This window comes from Lynx rufus, unplaced genomic scaffold (assembly GCF_022079265.1).
Source record: "Lynx rufus isolate CCGP_SWC_20201006 ecotype Redwood Valley unplaced genomic scaffold, mLynRuf1.p SCAF_15, whole genome shotgun sequence".
NCBI lineage: Eukaryota > Metazoa > Chordata > Mammalia > Carnivora > Felidae > Lynx > Lynx rufus.
Genome location: NW_025814829.1, coordinates 42290636 through 42306948, shown reverse-complemented (window position 1 = coordinate 42306948; position 16313 = coordinate 42290636). Strand labels below are relative to the sequence as shown.

General features: G+C 37.2%; 1 pseudogene; it reads right to left on the bottom strand.

Annotated features, from left to right (window-relative positions):
- Nucleotides 1–10281: 10281 nt before the first annotated feature.
- Nucleotides 10282–11526, bottom strand: LOC124510446 (transcription factor BTF3-like; annotated as a pseudogene).
- Nucleotides 11527–16313: the final 4787 nt, after the last annotated feature.

Genomic DNA, 16313 nt, shown 5'->3' with positions numbered 1-16313 from the left:
AGAGAGAGAGACACAGAATTCAAAGCAGGCTCCAGGCTCTGAGATGTCAGCACAAAACCTGATGTGGGGCTCGAACCCATGGACCACGAAATCATGACCTAAGCTGAAGTCAGACAGCTAACCGACGGAGTAGTGGCTCTGTATTTTGTGGCCTTAGAGAGTGAGCATTTCAGTTGGTTGGTATACGTTCTTGGACCATGGAAACCTCTTAGTCCAAAATGAAGTTGGGTAAGATTTTAGGTCCTGCATTGTTTCAGTCCACAGTGACTATTCTGTAAACTCTTATGAGTATAGGCACTCTATATTTAGAGTCCTCATTAGTTTGTGCCAGTATGTTAAGAAGTTTTGACAGAATTTTTCAAATAAGGCTGCCTCTTGAGTCTGTCCATCTAAATTCCCTACTCTCGTTATTTCACAAATGTGTCTTAATCTAATCCCTATATGCGGTACGTGCTGTTTCCGGTATTCAAATGGTTCTGTCAGGTTCTGAGCTGCTTCTTTTGTGGTAGGAGTTGGTTTGCAATCTGTCTTATTTATGATTGGATTTGGTATTTTTCTCCCTGCAGAGGACCAACTTAAGCCTAGAAATTTTATAGTAGTGTGGGGTGCTTGGCCATTACTTGGGTCAATTGTCCATCCTCTGAGTGTAAGGAGTTTATTTAACTCTATTGTGACCCTAGTCTATTCTTGCAAGTTATCACCATAAATATGTCCTCAATATAGGAAATGCTAATCTGTATATATGTGGTGTTTTTCATGAAAGGCCTGGATGTCTTGTGTTAGATGGTTGGGGACTATTACTGGGCTACTGTGGTACCCTAGTGAACTAATATTTTCTGCCTTCCTATGTGAATGCAGTCATGAATTGGCTCTCCTCATCAGTTGGAATAGCAAAGAACATGTCAGATAAGTCTATCATTAAGTAATCAGTTCCAGATCCAATGTTGATAATATTTATGTTAGCACCTATATTCAGGAGTGCTCCCTCAATTTGGGGAGAGGGTTGGTTTAAATTCCTAAAATTTTCTGTAAATCTATATGATCCACCTGGCTTTTTAACAGGCCAGATTGGATTAGTATATGGTGAAATAGTAGGTGCAATAGTTTATTTAGGAGTTACTGGATGTTTTCCTTGATTTTTTTTTTTTGTATGTCCTATTACCTCCATTACAAGAACATTTTCTTAATTGGGATCTATAAGGTATTTAGCCTTAATGGGTGGTCTGTCATCAATTCTTAAGAATCTATGTACCGATGTCCTGGGGGTTAATTTTCCTCCTAATCCTTCAACTAGTCCCTTTTTAAAGAGTTTGCTAAATTTGTAGGATATCCCTGTATCATTGTTACTTGAGATGCAGTATCTAACAACATGCTAATATATATAGAACTTTTATTTACAAAAAGGGTTTTTATTGTTACGGCCAATGTAACATACAGGTCAGATTGTCTCTGGCTTGGGCCAAGAGACCGAGACTGCTGAGTCTCTCTGGGAGACTCATGGGGTTTGCTCTTCTTTGGCTATCAGTGGTTTGCTTGTTAATGGAATTAGGTTTTCTATGGGAGTTAGTGTGTATAATAAATGAGTTAGCAAGCCTATATTTGGGCTTATTTTCTATAAGTTTATTTTACTCTAAAAGGTTTGTTTCCATTTCTTTGCCACTGTACATAGTTTTGAGGTTTCTAATGGGTTTCTATTTTTATAGTTGTTTTAAATGGTGGTAGTCTAAATGGTTTAGGTTGCCAAAAGTGCCTTGTAGATTTAGGTCTATGTTTTCTATTCTGATTTGGTCTATTTACGTTAGGTGTTGGCCTTTTTGTCTATATACACGAGTGTTAAAGCCATAACCTGTATCTTGACTCAGTTCCTCAGCTGATCTTATCAAGCCAATTAGTTCTCTTGTGTCTCTGGCACCTGCAAATACTGTAAATGATGCCGTTCTGTTGTGTGGGGGCACAGATTTTAGACTGACCTTTAAAATTTTTCTGTTGTTTCCACATATAGCGGTGAGGATGTCTGTCCTCTATCTTAAATCATATTTAATAGTCCTAATTTCATTATTGTATTAGTAGTTTCCCCTGCCGTTTTCCATGAAAAATGTTTTAAGGGATAATATATTAGGTATAGGCTATCTTCATTTCCAGATTGCTGCTACCCAAGATCTTTTAAAAATAGTATTATTTTGTCCAAATGCTCTAAGGTGTCGATTCAATTTAGCATCAGTGGTGACAGCTCCAAGTTGTACAATCTCTGCTCCTGTAAGGACCATGTTTTTTCTTCAGGTCAAAAATCTAATAGCCAGTGGGTTTCTGTGTCCATTTAAATTTGTTGGAATTCTAACTTTTGTCATTTCTTCTCTGGTATAAGCTTGCTCTTCAGTGCATCTGATTGGTTCCATTTTCTCATTTGTTGTAGTTTTGTCTGTCTTTATGGGCCTGGCTTCTAGTTATTTAAAGTTACTGGGGTCAAAAGGGTTAAAATAATCCTCATCCTCGGGTAGATTGGTGCCTTTAGGATTAGGAGGTGCCTTTTTCCTTAGGAGGAAAAGGAACTGGGTTTCTTTCTACTCTGGAGATCACTTTTTGTGCAGGCACGTTTTCTTTCTGCCTATTGGCATCTATGTTACTTAATGTTCCTAAAAAGGGTACTGGGATGTCTTCCCGAGTTGCTCTTTTTAATATAGAATATGACTCCCTGGGTTGGGTGATCAGGCCAATATCTGGAATTTCCTTAATTTTAAGTTTTGTCTGGACTGTCTTCAATAGTTCTCCAGGGATCCTCAGAAATTAATATATAAAAAATTCGACCCCTAAACCACCTCTTAGGTGATTTTGGTAAAGCTAGTGGGTGAGGCATATTAATTATTGGCCTCCTGTTGCTCACACCTGTGTTTTAAATAGGTTTTATTGTAGAAACCTGCTGTTGGGGTGCAAACAGGGTATGTGTGGGCAATGTAGGTCAGGGTAGCCAGGCACCTACTGTAGAAAGTTTCGGCAGAAGCCTGGTCACAGGAGCAGGCTTTTGGGGGTACAAGTCATCTGCCTAACTTCAAGCCCTAATGTGTGTATAGTCCGTCTGGGGAAGAGCTGGAGGAAACTGGACTGCCTTGCCAGGTGTAGCCTCTAATAAGGGACACCTGGGAGCTTTCATTCCTGAACGCCACAATTCATCAGGAAGCCAGTCCAAATAGAGACTGAATGTCACCAGTTTGAAGGCGATGCCTCCTCTGCCCAGGAGGGGATATAGGTGGTTGGGGACCAGATGGTTCTCCATAGGCCTGGGGGCCTGGGATTCCCAAGGCTGGCCGACAGATGCATACCATGCACGCATGGCCTGTGCAGGCCATGATAGCTGGGGAGCTGGAAGAGTGTAAGTGTCAGGAGTACATAGTCCTCCTAAAGGCAGATCTGGAGGAATATGAACTGCCTCGCCAGGGCACCGCCAGGCAGGCTGGTTAGGATACCTTTCATTAAGAGATACTTGGGAGCACTGATTATTGGTTTTTGGGAGGAAATTTTTTTCTTTACCCTTCAATAGTCTTCTAACTGATCTAAGAAAGATTAATAGGAGAAAAAAACCTCTGAAGTTTTATGTGTATACAGAGGCCTGATGATGAAATTAAGACCCAAAACACGACCACGTCATGCTTATGTTTTATTCAAAGAAACATAAATCTGTAATTGACAGGACAAACAAAATTTATATTCTGGAGCTTAGTGAAGAATTCTAAACAGGATTTGGGCTGAAGAAGTAAAGTATTTTGATTACACAGCCTTCTTGGTTCTGAATTCCCTAGCTCTGATGGTTAGGATGTCTCTTTTATCTGGTATGGGGAGAGGGCCTCTCACATGGGAGATATATTTCCTGCTGTTTGGAGATAAAGGAGTGCCAGAGTGTTCTTCATACAGTAGCCAGTTTTTAGTAACTTTAAATCAAAATAAGGGGCACATTTGTGGGGGGATGGTGGGCAGCCGGCCTTTAGCTATGGTTTCCTCCTCTGAAACTTCCCTGGAAGTTTTGCAAACTAAAATCTAAGGTTTTGCATACTAAAATTGGTAGACTGTTCCTCTCGTTGAACCCGTCTCTTTGTCCTGACAGTAGGTCAGTTCAGTTAAACTCATTTCAGGAGGCAGTGTGCAGATGTTTTCTCAAAGTTAGGCCTGTGGTTCAAGTAATCAGTAATACGTAATCCGATTAAATAAGAGTCATTTCAATGGAAACAAAATAAAACACTGGTTAAAGATTGGAACACATTATAAGTCAATTTCTAAATTATGAGGGTAGCCAGTTGAGATGATTTCCAGATGTCGGGATCAAAGTATTTTTATAGGGAGTGAAGGCAGGCAATGGCATGCTGGTAGATTTTTTTTTTTTTTTTTTTTTTTTTTTGGTGTTTGAATGTCTGGTGATTTTTGTTAGTGGCCACAAAGTGGCTGCCAGCACCAAGAGTATTCATACATGAAGCTGTTGTGGTTATTTCTCTAAAGTTTATATAAAGTCATTCATATTCAGTTTGGAAGGCTTCAAGAAAAAGGGAAGTTTTAGTTTTCAATGATTTCAAGTCAAAAGGATAGGAGAAAATTGGAAAAATTAATTTGAAGAGTTGTATCCAGACTTTAGAAGAAACTAGAATAATTCAGGATCAAGTCTAGCTTACAGGTAGAAATCAAAACCTTAATAATAGTGAGCAGAATTAGAATCTGATATCCAAAAGTATGTATTATAGTTTCAATTGAAATGTAATTTTTCTCTCTATAATTACTCTGATTTCTACCAATAATAGGAAGACTAATTTGTTTGCAAATGAACTCCAGTTTCAATAAATCTAGCTTGCTTATTTATACAAGTGCAACAAGAATAGCAATCGATCATATATGCACTTTAAAAATCTGCTTGGCTGGAACTTTTCATAAGGAATCCCAGACTGACGTTTTAAAAGCCTCTTGAGACGAAGAGGCCAAGTCAACTACTTGCCATCATACTCCACCTGTGGTACTTGATGTTTGGGTTAATTCCTGTCTTCTTGAGTTCTCTCAAAATATCCTGAGTTTCCTACACCTGCTAGGAAGTGACCTTCATTCATCTGGTAAAGCCTCTGGGATCCCTGTAAGCAAGGTATCAGGCCAATATTTCCAAGGAGTTTTATTGGCTTCAGAAAGTCAATCTGACTTAAAGCTGTCTGGTCATATCTCAGTCTACGCATGTCTCTCTCAAATAGGACATTCAAGTCAAAGCCTTGATAACATAACCAATCTTACCATTTATGTCCTGTCACAGAGACTAGATTCTTATTGAACACATGCAAATAAATATATTGTCCTGAAAATATAAAAATACTCCCTGGGAGTTTCTGATTCTAGAGGGATCAGGTAAGGAGAAAAAGATAAATGTTTCAATCCTGCTTACAAAGGTATAATTACCAAATTAGTATAATAATTACTTAAGAGGAGAGGTTTTCGTATATTTGGAAAAGATGAAAGATCCAGTAATATTTCAAGCAAAACATCATAAAAAAGTACAATTATCCTCCTCAGTTTGTTCAGTACTGTGTAACTGATTTTGATTTTTTGTTAGCATTTGTGTGAAGCCATCAGTTTCTTCATTAGAGTTCTATAAATCCTTACACAATTCAATGGTATGCTCTTAAGGTTATTTGAGACCTGTATTCTATAGTACCTCTCAGAATCTTTCCTTTGAATCTCTTTCAAAATGAAGCCCTTTTGTAAAAATAATTCTTTATCAAAATAAAAGAAGAATTCTCTAAATTACAAAGAGTCTCAACAAATGGCAATGGCCAAAGATCTGATTTAAGTTCATTATAATGCAATAAATAAGGAAATTTGGTTATTTCTGCGATATACAGCATTTCAAGATAGTAACTAGAATTATAAGTGATAACATGGATAATATCAGATTTCCAGGAGTTTCATTCAATTTATAGAATACTTATTTTAGTAACCCATATTTACACAAATACAATTTAAGAAGGTTTAGCAACTCTTATTTGACATTGCTTCCCATGTGATTTCACATACCTAATTTATTTAATCTCTCTTTTATGAGAAGAGTAAGTATTTTGAATCATTCCAGGGACTTGCTGAAAAATTTCAAAGATAGCTTGTGGTCAAAAGACTTCATCTAAAATTTTTCTTAATGTTTATTTTTGAGAGCGAGCAAATGAGAGCAAGAGTGCGAGCAGGGGAGGGGCAGGGAGAGAGAGGGAGACAAAGGATCCGAAGCAGGCTCCAGGCTCTGAGCTGTCCTCACGGAGCCTGACACAGGGCTTGAACCCACAGACCAGGAGATCATGACCTGAGCCAAATTCGGACGCTTAACCGACTGAGCCACCCAGAAGACTTCACTGTTGAACTTAGTTTTGAGAAGTTTGTCAAAAAATATCAAAAGGTGTTGAAATCTGATAGGATCACAGATCACTATGAACCGAAGACTTTACAAGTAAATACAGAAAGTTAAATTGTTATAAAAATTCTTAGCTCTTTTAATATTAAATAGACTCAGATTTTTAAAAGTAACCAAACATTTGATAAAGATAAAGCATAGAACATTTGCTTTCTAGGTAGATGACACTGTTAAAGAAAAATCTCTGTTTACAATTTCTTATTCAAATCAGACCAGTAATCTAAGAACACTTTGGTCTTTTAACAGCAAGACAACAACAAAACGCACAAATTTTAGTTTTGTACCAGCTTACTTTCTAAATTGACACATAGTGTTACACTCGTTTCAGGCGTACAACAGCGTTTGGACAACTCTATGTCGTGCTATGCTCCCCACACGTGTGGCCACCATCTGTCCTCATACAGTGCTATTACAATGCCACTGACTATACTTCCTATGCTGTGCCTTTTATCCCCACGACTTATTTATTCCATAACTGGAAGCCTGGGTCTCCCACTCCCCTTTCCTCTTTTTGCCCATTCCCCACCGCCCTTTCCGGCAACCATCATTTTGTATGCTGCATTTATGCTTCCGTTTCTGCTTTTTGTTCACTTAGTCATGTGTTTTCTTTCTACATTCCACATATAAGTGAAATCATACGGTATTTGTATTTCTCTGACTTATTTCACTTAGTATAACATCTTCTGGGTCCATCCATGTTGTCACAAATAGCAAGATTTCATTCTTTTTTTATGGCTGAGTAATAATATACTACGTGTTCTTTATTCATGCATCTACCAACAGACACTTGGGTTTCTTCCATATCTTGACTAGTGTAAAAAATGCTGCATTAAATATAGGAGTGCATATATCTTTTCCAATTAGTGTTTTTATTTTCTTTGGGTAAATACTGGATCATATGGTCTTTTTATCTTTAATATTTTAAGGAATCTCCATACTGGTTCCCACAGTGGCTGCACCAATTTTGTTCCCACCAACAGTGCATGAGAGTTCCTTTTTCTCCACATCCTAACATTTCTTTTTGATTCTACCATTCTGATAGGTATAAGGTGATATCTCATTGTGGTTTTGATTTGCATTTTACTGATAATTAGACACATTTAGCATCTTTTCATGTATCTGTTGGCCATCTGTATGTCTTTTTTGGCAAAAATGTCTATTCAGGTCCTCTGCCCATTTTTAAATCAGATTTTTTTTTAGTGTTGAGTTGTATGAATTCTTTGTATATTTTTGATATTAACCCTTTATTGGATATATAACGTGCAAATGTCTTCTCCTATTTAGTATATTGCCTTTTCATTTGTTGATGGTTTCTTTCACTGTGAAAAAGCTTTTCATTTTTGTGTAGTCCCAAGAATTTGTTGTTTTTCTTTTCTTTCTTTTTTTTTTTTTTTTTTTTGGTTTTGCTTTTGTTTCCCTTACCTGAGAAGACATATCTACAAAAATGTTGCCAAGACTGATGTCAAACAGATTAGTGCCTGTGTTCATTTCTAGGATTTTATGGCTTCAAGTCTCACAGTTAGGTCTTTAATTCATTTTCAGTTTATTTTTAGGTATGGTGTAAGAAAGCAGTCCAGTTTAATTGTTTTGCATGTTGCTGTCCTGTTTTCCCAGCACCATTTATTGAAGAGAATGTCTTTTACCCATTTTATATTCTTATCTCCTTTGTCATAAATTGACCATATAAATGTGGGTTTATTTCTTGGCTCTCTGTTCTGTTTCATGTGTCTATTTTTCATGTGTCTATTTTTGTGCCAGTAACATACTGTTTTGACTACTACAGCTTTGTAGTAGGTCTTGACATCTGGGATTGTGATATCCATTTTTTTCTTCTTTTTCAATATTATTTTGGCTATTCAAGGTTTTTTGTGGCTTCATACAAATTTTAGGATTATTCTAGTTCTGTGAAAAAATGTTTGTATTTAATGATCCTTTTAATATATTGTTGAATGTGGTTTGTTAATATTTTGTTGAGTATTTTTGTGTCTGTTCATCAGGGATATTGGTCTGTAGTTTTCTTTTTTTGTAGTGTCTTTGTCTGGTTTTGGTATCAGGGTAATGCTGGTCTTATAGAATGAATTTGGAAGATTTTCTTTCCTTTTATGTGTTTTTGACTACTTTGAGAAGAATAGTTATTAAATCTTCTTTAAGTGTTTGGTAGAATTCACTTGAAGCCACCTGGTAATGGACTTTGGTGATAGTTTTTCAATTACTGATTCAATTTCATTACTAGTAATTGATCTATTCAGATTTTTTGTTTCTTTCTGATTCAATTTTAGAAGATTGTATGTTTCCAGGAATATTCAGTTCTTCCATGTTGTCCAATTTGTTGGCATGTAATTTTTATAACAATCTCTTATAATCCTTTGTATTCCTGTGGTGTTGGTTATTACTACTTCATTTCTGATTTTATTTTTTTCACCTTTTTTTGGATGAGTCTGGCTAAAGGTTTATCAATTCTATCTTTTCAAAGAATCAGCTGTTTTCATTGATCTTTTAAAAATTGTTTTTCTAGTCTATTTCATTTATTTTGCTCTGATCTGTATTATCTCTTTCCTTCTACTAACCTTAGGATTTGTTTGTTCTTTTTCTAGTTCCTTTAGGTATAAGGTTACATGGCTTATTTGGGATTTTTCTTGTTTCTTGAGTTGCGACTGTATCCTTTTATAAGTATACTTTGCTCTTAAAATTGCTTTTGCAGTGTTCCAAAGATTTTGAACTGTTGTTTTCATTTTCATTTATTTCCATGTATTTATTTCCTCTTTTAATGTTTTCATTGACCCCTTGGTCATTTAGTAGCATATTGTTTCCACATATTTGTGTTTTTTTTCATTTTTTTCCCTTGTGATTGATTTCAAGTTTCATACTCTTGTGGTCAGAAAAGATGTGTGATATAATTTCAATCTTCTTAAATGTATTGAGATTTGTTTTGTGGTCTAATATGTGATCTCTCCTGGAGGATGTTCCATGTGCACTGGAAAAGAATGTGTATTCTACTGCTTTAGGATAAAATGTTTTGTCTATTTCTTAAAGTCAATCTGGTCTAATGTGTCACTCAGACACTGTTTCTCATTGATTTCTGCCTGGACAGTATATCCATTGATGTAATTGGGATGATAACGTCCCCTAGTATTTTGTTATTACTACCAATTTCTCCCTTTATGTTTCTTAATATTTACTCTATTTAGGTACTCCAATGTTGAGTGCATATTTACAATTATTATATTTTCTTGTTGGATTGATCACTTATTATGTAATGCCCTTTGTCTCTTCTTTTAAAGTGTATTTTGTCTGGTATAAGTATTGCTACCTTGGTTTTTTGGTTTTTTTCCCTTTCATTTGCATGAAATATCTTTTTCCATCCTTTTACTTTCACTGTGTAGGTGTCTTAGGTCTGATGGAATCTCTTGTAGGCATCAGATAGGTGAGACTTGATTGTTACTCCCCCTTCCATCACCCTATGTCTTTTGATTTGAGCATTTAGACTATTAACATTTAAAGTCATTATTGATAGATATGTACTTACTGCTATCGTGTTGTTTTCTGGCTTCTTTTGTGTGTGTGTGTGTGTGTAGATCTGTATTCCTTTCTTTTATTGCTCTTTCCTTGTGATTAATTTCTGTAGTGTCCTGTTTGGTTTTCTTTCTCATTTTTTTGTGTATCTATTAGAAGTTTGGAGTTTGTGGTTACTGTGAGATTTATATATAACATTCTAACTTTATAGCAGTCTATATTAAATTGATGGTCACTTAAGTTTGAACACATTCTAAAAGAACATTTTTACTACCCTTCCATGTTTTATGTGTCTGTTGTCATATTTTACATAATTTTACTCATAATTTTCTTCTAATTATGGCCTTTTCTTTTTTCCTTAAAGAACTCCTTAAACTTTTGCTTGTCTGGGAAACTCTACCTCTCCTTCACTTCTGGATGGTAACTTCGCTGGGTGTTCTTGGTTGTAGATTTGTTTCTTCCAGCTCTTTGAATATATCATGCCACCCCCTTCTGGCCTGCACAGTTTCTTCTGAAAACAATCAGCTGGACAGCCTTATAGGGTTTCCCTTGAACATAACTTTTTGCTTCTCACTGCTTTTAAAATTCTCTATCTTTAACCTTTGACTTTTTTTTTAATTGGGCAAAGAACTTTATTAACCTTGTTTCAAACTTTATTTCCAGGCTTCTTCAGCTTAATTAGCTGCAAAGAATGAATTGTGTGTAAGTCAAAACCGAACAGAGCTGCAATGTCCAAGGGGCTTGGGTTTAAAAATATTAGCTATCTATATTAATTTTATCAGAGCCATAAACAAAATTTTAAAAAGCAGTCACAATACAAAATAGCAGCTCCCAGTCACTCCAAGTTTTATTTTCTTCGGAAGTTGACTCAATTCAGTTTGCTTCATTCTTGGAAGATTCATCAAAATTCTCCATAAGATCTGGAACTTCATCATCATCCTCCTCTCCTGTAGCAAGTGGCCCTTTTCTAGCTACACGTTGTTTGCACAGCACTTCAGCCAGTCTTCTTAGACTAGTCAGACTGTCCACGCCAAGTTGGTTTAAGATACTGGGTAGCATTGCTGTCAGCTGCTCTGTCTCAGCGTGGCCTGTAATTGTGAAAGTGCCAGGGCTGCCTGAACTTCGGGTTGTTAAAGTAGATCACTGCTCCTTGGTTTGTGAACACATTCAATTCTTCAATACCAGAGATATTGTTTACCCCTAACTTCTTTAAGGAAAACTGAAGTTGTTTTTTTTTTTTTTTGTATCATCTGCTGTAGCCATTCTATGAACCACCTTCTTCTTTCAGTGAGCAGCTCCCTTTCCACCAATGCACACTTTGCTTGCAGTTTGGCGACTTTCTCCTGGTTCATGATAGTTTCTTTCATCTTGCTGGAGTGGAAATAGGACCCGGGGTTGGCACTCAGGGGTCTTGGGTGGACCAGTTGAGATCAGGTACACACAGGGACACAAGATGGCCTAACTTTTGACATTTTAATTATTATGTATGTTGGTGTGGAGGCTCTTGAATTCATCTTGTTTAGAACTCTGTTCTTCCTGAATCTGGATGTGTTTTCTTCCTCAAATTTGGGAAGTTTTCAGCTATTATTTCCTCAAATACATTTTCTGCCTCTTTTTCTCTCTTCTCTGTCTGGAACCCCTATAATGCAAATGTTTGTTTACTTGATGTTGTCCAAGAGATCCTTTATCCTCATTAAAAAAAATTTTTTTTTTCCTTTTTACTGTTCAGCTTAGGAGTTTTCATTACTCTGACTTCAGATCACTGGTCCATTATTCTGCATCTGCTAATGTACTGTTGATTCCCTCTAGAGTACTTTTATTTCAGTTATCGTGGTCTTCAACTCTGATTAGTTCCTTTATGTTTTCCATCTTTTTGTTGAAGCTCTTACTCAGTTCTTCCATTCTTTTCTCCAGTCCAGTGAGCATCTTTATAATATAAGCTTATAATATAGCATCTTATAATATATGCTTCTTTATAATCTCCAGCTTTATAATCTTTATAAAGATGCTTATATTATAAGCTTTATATTATAATCTCCAGTCCAGTGAGACTTTAAATGTCTTCTCAGGCATGTTGCTTATCTCCATTTCATTTAGTTTTATTTCTGAGGCTTTGCCTTGTTCTTTCATTTGGAGCACATTCTTCTATCCCTTCATTTTGCTGGACTTTCTGTGTTTGCTTCTTTGAATTAGATGGAATAGCTACTTCTCTTAAACTTGAGAAGGTGGTCTTGTGTATGGTCAACCCCTATGTAGATTATGTGTGCCTGGTGACTTTGGCTGGTTGGCTGGAACTGTGGCTGGTATGGGGGTCCTGGGGTATACCATCCTGGGCCTGTCCTGGTGGGATGGCCACAGCTGATGTGGGCATGAGATTGGTGGTCCCAGGGTTCTCTGTGCAGAGGGTGCCCTGGAAGGATGGATAAAGTTGAAATGGGTGCAAGCTGGGGTGTCCTGGGGTGCTCAGCAAAAGGGGTGCCCTGGTGGGGCAGCGGAAGCAGAGGCAGGCCTAAGCTGGGAGGTCCCAGAGTGCTCTGCACCAGAGGTGCCCTACAAGTCATCTGGAGCCAAAGTGGTATGGTTCTAGAGTGTTCTGGCATGCTTTACCTCTCTGTCACCTTGGTGACATGGCTGGAGCTGTAGTAAACACTGCCCAGGGCTAGGCTGGTGTGCACTGCACTGGGGACACTTTACTGAGATGACTGGGACAGGTGTGGGCTAGGGGCTCCAGGCCCATGAGGTGGTAGGCCAGCCGAGACCCCTGGACGCTGCTTCCATCCTTTCTACCAAGGTGGAGAAGGAACATAAACGGTGGTACTCGCCAGTCCCTCTGACCCAGAGTTCCAACCACTCTCTTTCCATCTGGCAGAGTTCTAGGGCTGGATCTTCTATATTCTAGCTGCTCTTGAAACCACAGATTTCTGTCAGTACCCAGGGGACCTGGGGCTGGTGTGTGGTAGGGGCCCAGGGTTCACTGAGGACATAGAAGGACAGCTATGGCTTTGGATGCTGCTTCCATCTGCATTATCAGGGTGGCTGGGGAATGTAAACCGAGGTGCTCAGCAGCCTGTTGGACCCACAGAGTTCCAGAACACCCCTCACCACAGGGCAGGGTTCTAGGGCTAGTTCCTTTATATTCTAATTGATCTTTTGAACTGCAGTTTTTTGTTTTTTTGTTTTTTTCTGTGCCCCAGGCAAACAGATCTGTTCATAATCCCTTGGGTTCTATTCCTCCTTGCTGCAATCTATAGCATCAAAGTGAGAGTTCCTTTCTTCCAGTGTCTCCATCTTTCCTGCCCTTCTCTCAGTCTTTGATTATGCAGGAGCTTCTCAGCCCTCAGTTCTTCAGAGGGAATTACTCTAGAAATAGGTGTATATTTGGTGTGTCTGCGGAGGAGGTGAGTTCAGGATCTTACATCACAATCTTAAACCAGAGCCTGTAAATTCACTAAAAAAATTTTTTTAATGTTTATTTTTTAGAGAGTGAGTGAGCACAACTAGGGGAAGAGCAGGGAGAGAGAAAAGGAGAGACACAGAATGTGAAGCAGGCTCCAGCCTCTGAGCTGTCAGCACAAAGCCACCACAGGGCTCAAACCCACGAACCTTGAGATCATGACCTGAACCAAAGTTGGACGCTTAACTGACTGAGACACCCAGGTGCCCCTAAAGAAATTCATTTTAATCTTAATCTACAATTCCTTTAAAGATTCCCTTTTCACAAACCTTTTATAAGTTTCCTCTTTTATATTCAGATTTTTGTCCTAAGTTTTTCCTTTTTAAATAACCAGCCTCATGTTAGGACAAGATTACTTTCTCCAACCAAAAATGCATTTCCATTCCTCATACCTTCTTCTACCAAAAGCACACATTTTACTAGAGATGTTTCCCTTATTATTTTTTATATATACTCATGTATATTAGACTTCTTAACTCTTAGAAATTTAATTTCTAGTAAAATCTAGGTAGTGTGAATCTGTTACGCTGGCATTTTTTAGATTGGCAAATTTATGAATACATTTCTAGAAACATGTGCTTCTTTATAATACAATCTTTCAATGAAGCACAAAAATATTTAGTAACCGATCCAAATTTATCTTTAGTTTCTCTGTATTAAGGAATCCAAAACTAAGTAAACCTATATTCAGTAATTAATATTTAATTTTATCTTATTTGGAAATGGTCTAGATATTCAATGAATTTAACTTAACTCATCCTGTAACAAAATTTTAAAGTTTCAGGTTATCAAAAACATTGGGCAACCATTGAAAAGTTTACCTAAAAGCTTTTTAACTTGACAGATATTCAATTTACTTATTTTTAACAGTTATGTTTAGATCATCCACAAAAACTTCATGAGATTTCAGACAAAATTAACCATTCTCCCAAGCTATTTTGTTGTTGAAAAATTTTGCAGCCTATGTAATATGAAATTATTTAACTTTTAGTAACTGAGCAGAGTAGACGTTTTCACTTACAGGTCTATTTTAATTAACTCAAAAACCTTAAATTATTTGTAATGCCAAATATTTACCAGGTCATATGAACCTGAAATTTATTTGGATTAAGTTTGTATCTTATTTTGGAGAGTTTATGAATACTAAATTTATACAAATGCTTGTTAAATAGAGCTATTTTACAAATTAATTTTGGCAGTAACATCCAGGAACAAAAAAATATCCTACCTCTAAATGACATACACACATATACATATAGACAAATACATCTCAGAGCTTGGTTTTAAAACAATATAAAACTTACCAGTTTTTGAATCGTAGGGGGAATATTAATTTACTCAGATGATTCAAGTCATTTGCTATTTTTGGAGAGGTCTTTTAAGACTGGTATTTGTCCCTGGAAGTAATCTTCTAGAAGCTGTGATCTATAGTTTGGGCAAGAGTACTAATTGCACTTTGTATTTTTAACAAGGCCTCTTTCCTTCCATTTTTTTCTTTTTTCATTTTCAAGAGATTGTGGGCTGTGTTTACACTTCAAAGACACAACGAAATCTGTAACTTTAAGGGACAGAGAAGAAATCTAAGTTTGTAAGTGCTTTAAGGACAGCTCAATTTTGTTCCAATGTCCTGATCTTTTATAATATCTACAAGCATTTTGAGAGGAATAGGTCACTTTGGGGATTGGTAAAATAGGTGGGTTTTGACCTTTTTTCTAGATTTGCAGTTCTGGTTTTGTAGGGATTTGCAAGGCAAGAACTGTAATTACAACCTGAATATCAAGGGACTAACCCACGTTTCTAACTTCTTTCTGTCAGGGAGATTGAAAAGATTTATGCCTTTGTAAAGTCTGTGGACAGCATTTTGAATACACAGTTCTGCCTTGGCTTTGAATATTGGCCTTTAGCTGATGATTTGTAGGAGGGCGTAGGAGAAATTTTCGTCATCTGTTTTCTCTGTGATGGGGTGCTGTGAATCATCATGAATCTTTCTAATTTTTCTCTAAATTTGGTAGGATCTTCTAAAAGATTTGCTGTCCAGGGGACACGAATTTCTTTTTAGTGGGGAGTTTAGGATATATGTGCAAAGGACAATGCATGAGAATGCCTGAAGCCAGGAGAGCCTGATTGCAGAGCCCTAAAAAGTAGAAGGAATTACAAGGACCACCTTCTGCTAAATTTACTTTCTGGTTTTCAGGATTTACATGAGTAACCTGTATAATTTGGCCTAAAGATTAGGCCAGAGTGCTCTCTGTAAATCCTGGAGGAAGAAGCAGTTGGAGGCCAGAGATTTTGAGAAGGAAACTTTACATTGAATGTAGATATTAAAATGAAAAATCGGAAATTAGACTTAATAAAGGAGTCCATAAGACCAGCCAGTCTATAAAGCTTTTTTTCTTTCTTTAAAGGATCCATCATCTGGCCATTGATGAATAGGATCTTCTTAATCTTAATGATGACCCAGACCAATAAACATTTTTTTAATGGAAAGACCCTGAGGCAACTTTCCAGTCTGAGGTTATAGACACAGAGGTGCCCTTGGCCCTCATTATTGAAAAGTTTTTGCCCGAAAATAGTATAAGAAAACAAAGGCCTTCATTGTACCGGAAGTAAGAATGGTGTCATCAAGATAGTTTCTCTGGTCTCCTGTGAAAATATGACACCTCTCCAGTCACAGACATGCTAGTCCATGACACTAACATAACAAGCAACAAAGGCTGAAATGAAAAATGTGTTTTATGGGCTGGGACCCCTTATGAGAAACTCCCCTGAGAGCTGGAATGGCCAGAAAAAGAATGCTGCTTATAAGTGCGTATCTTTAAACAGCCTATTTGGCCACCAAGGCGCACTCAGTGCATCCTCTGGATGATGGAGACCAGAGGGAATATTCTCACCAGTCACAAAGCCAAGCTCTCAAGCATATAAAGACAG